This window comes from Amphimedon queenslandica, unplaced genomic scaffold, assembly GCF_000090795.2.
Source record: "Amphimedon queenslandica unplaced genomic scaffold, v1.1 AMPQUscaffold_13505, whole genome shotgun sequence".
Lineage (NCBI taxonomy): Eukaryota > Metazoa > Porifera > Demospongiae > Haplosclerida > Niphatidae > Amphimedon > Amphimedon queenslandica.
The window spans coordinates 264,342-267,338 of NW_003546259.1; positions in this window are offsets into that span (position 1 = coordinate 264,342).

Below are 2,997 nucleotides of genomic sequence, written 5' to 3' on the forward strand. Positions count from 1 at the left end.
GTATTCTCAATATGATGCATGCATGCCCGTCATGACCTGTATAAACCTTATGAGTCAATATGTCAGATTAGACAACATTAGTTTAAACGGCACTTCCCATCATGATTCTATTCTATCTCAAGAAATACAATGCATCATATTGAGAACCCACTTTAAGAAATTATCCACAAGGCATCTAAAGTACTTGAGGGCTGGATTTGCGCATTTATACCCCAATTAGTTACAACCCTGGCGTTTATTTGCATCTGACTTTTCTTAAAAGATATATCGTAGTTTGTTTTGCCTAAACAGATTCAAATTAATTAAAATCAATAATGTTCGTATCATTTCCATTATTTCTATACAGGCTCCCCTATTTCTTCCTACATGTATCTATCTCTTTTCCTTCCTCTAATTCTATATCTTTCTTAATTCTTACATCAGTTTATTGAATTTTAATGACCATCCAGCAAAATGGTGTACAATTGTTCCATTAATGAAACAGAAAAAATGAGCAATGTACCTAAGAGCATGTTTTTCAAATTTGACAAACTATGGTTCAATTGCAAGAATCATTAAATGAATGTGAAATTATACATCACAGCTAAAACCCTTCAAATATGCTTGTTAACATCATGTCCTTTAAATCAATTGGTCTTTGGTATCAGTTATGATGCAAGCTTTGCTCTTTTGCATCTAAGTATAAGCAATAAAGTGCTGTTGTACTAATACTTGTATTATGTACAATTAGTGTATGATGCATGTACAGAGTACTTCAAATTAAAGTGTATTGGTTTCTTTATTAAATTTGATTTCAGCCACAGGAATATGTAAACCATGATGCATTGCATGTATGTCTCTACTTAATACCCCATTAAATTAACAATAATTATATTATGTACTGTCAAATGTGGTAAAATCCAGCCTCATGCATTATTTTATAAAGTGCTAATTGATGTATGTAATTTGTAAGTAAAGTATTATCATACCTAAACACACACATTATTTTTATTTCAACATGTCAAACTTAAAAAATTACAATTTCCAGGCTCATACGGCTTACAGCGAATGTCAAAGTGGCAGGTAATGTCTATAATAGTAATTAATAGAGGTCTGTTATTTGCTAGTTAATTTGGCAAGGTTGCTTGTAGGCATTGAAGATATTAGAAGAGAGGAAATTAAGTTGTACATATTTTAACAAGATCATGTATTATTAGGAATATATGAGAATAATCACGAAAGGACAAAGATAGATGAATAAAACAGTAACATGGATTTTGTATTTTAATGTGTACCACAAAAACTAAATTAAAATCAGCAAATTGTGTAAAATAAAATGATGGTAAACTGAACGTTACTGACCACACAATAATTAAGTTCATGCTTATCATTTAAGGGTAAAATAAACATTAGTGTTAATGAAACTGGATAAGAAACTCCTGTTCCTGGAAAATCAAGCTATGTATGCTAGTTACGTCATAAATGTGAATTCAATGAAATACTCTAAGCTCATTAGGCTGTTAATACTTTACACCATGGCTGCTATGGCAGGCTAACCAGACTAGGCCTTAATTTCAACCTTAATTGTATTAGCAAAAGAATTACTGCTTCGTAAGGACAAGATGATGGGCTTAAAAGTCAAATTCATTACTCATGCAAACAGTGAGATAATAGTGACACATTGAACATGGCAAATTTACTGATTTTTGAGCATAAAATGTTGAGAACAAAAGCTTTAGGAATTAGTTGAAAGGCCTATTAATAGGAGCTTGCTGTAGGTCTTCCATTTATAATTTTCTTTTGAGATAATAGACACCAAAAAACACTTTAAACTTTTAATTGCTAATAAATAAAGTAGAAGAGCCTAAATCTAGTTATTTTTGCATGATGGTGGTGAAACAGCAGCTTTCAGTGAAATGACGTAAGACAGTACAATCACTATGCAAGCATTATAGGTGAAAGTGCTACAGAGCTACAGCAAGTCCGATCAGGGGAATTAGGTAGCTAACATTGCTACTAGGCAATCTAAATATCTTAATGGAATAATCCACTCACACAACAGGAGTTACTATTCATTTCATTTACTCTATTACGATGCTTATTTCACCACACCCACCAATTACCCTTTTTAATTCCAGTTGCACAAATCCCCCCAAATCTGCCTCTGACTCGACTGCACATAGATGCTACACGTGGCACCAGCATGGCAACTTTGCCAGCGGAAAAAAGTTGGATTCTCGCTTTGATTAAAAATAAATCAATGTTTGCTATAATTATATTACCATACTTTGGTAATAATTCCAAGTCCTTCAGCACCTAGGAACATGCAACCACCAGTGAATGTCCTCTTCCAAAACCTCTCTTCGAGACTGGAGACTGTTGCCCCTGCCCATTGTATTATAGCCACGCCTTCCTTATCACACAAATGAAATGTATCATTGACAATGTATGAGTCTGATTCTTGTTAGAGAATAGAGTAATATCCAGATTTTGCGTTACTGGAAATAAATATATATAAATATTAAAATACGACAGACATAAGATTATTATTAAAAATAGGAAAAAGCACTGTTTTTGCTAGATCTTTATGATAATCTCACATTAAAATTTTTAAACAATAAAATCAGCATTAAAATTGAGTTGCTTTGAAAATCCTGATGCTCAACAAAGTTTTCCTGTCACCGTCAATATGGGAGACATTGGTAAATAGAAATACAATAGACCCCATTAAATTTTTAGTCATGATTGAAACACTAATACTGTGATTAAAAATTGATAAATGGCACCATTTGCTCGATTTTCATCTTACAGGTGCATGCCTAAAAAAGCATAATAAAATTCAGATTTCAATTTTTCAATTTTCCTTTTTCTGAAATTTTTTTTGCGGAAAAATACACGGACCATTGTGGCCAATCAATATTTTCATGTTTATTCTCAATAGAATATGTATAATGCATATTTGGAAGGTACATTTAAAATATTCATTATATTGAAAAATGCTGTTTGCAATGCCAGAAT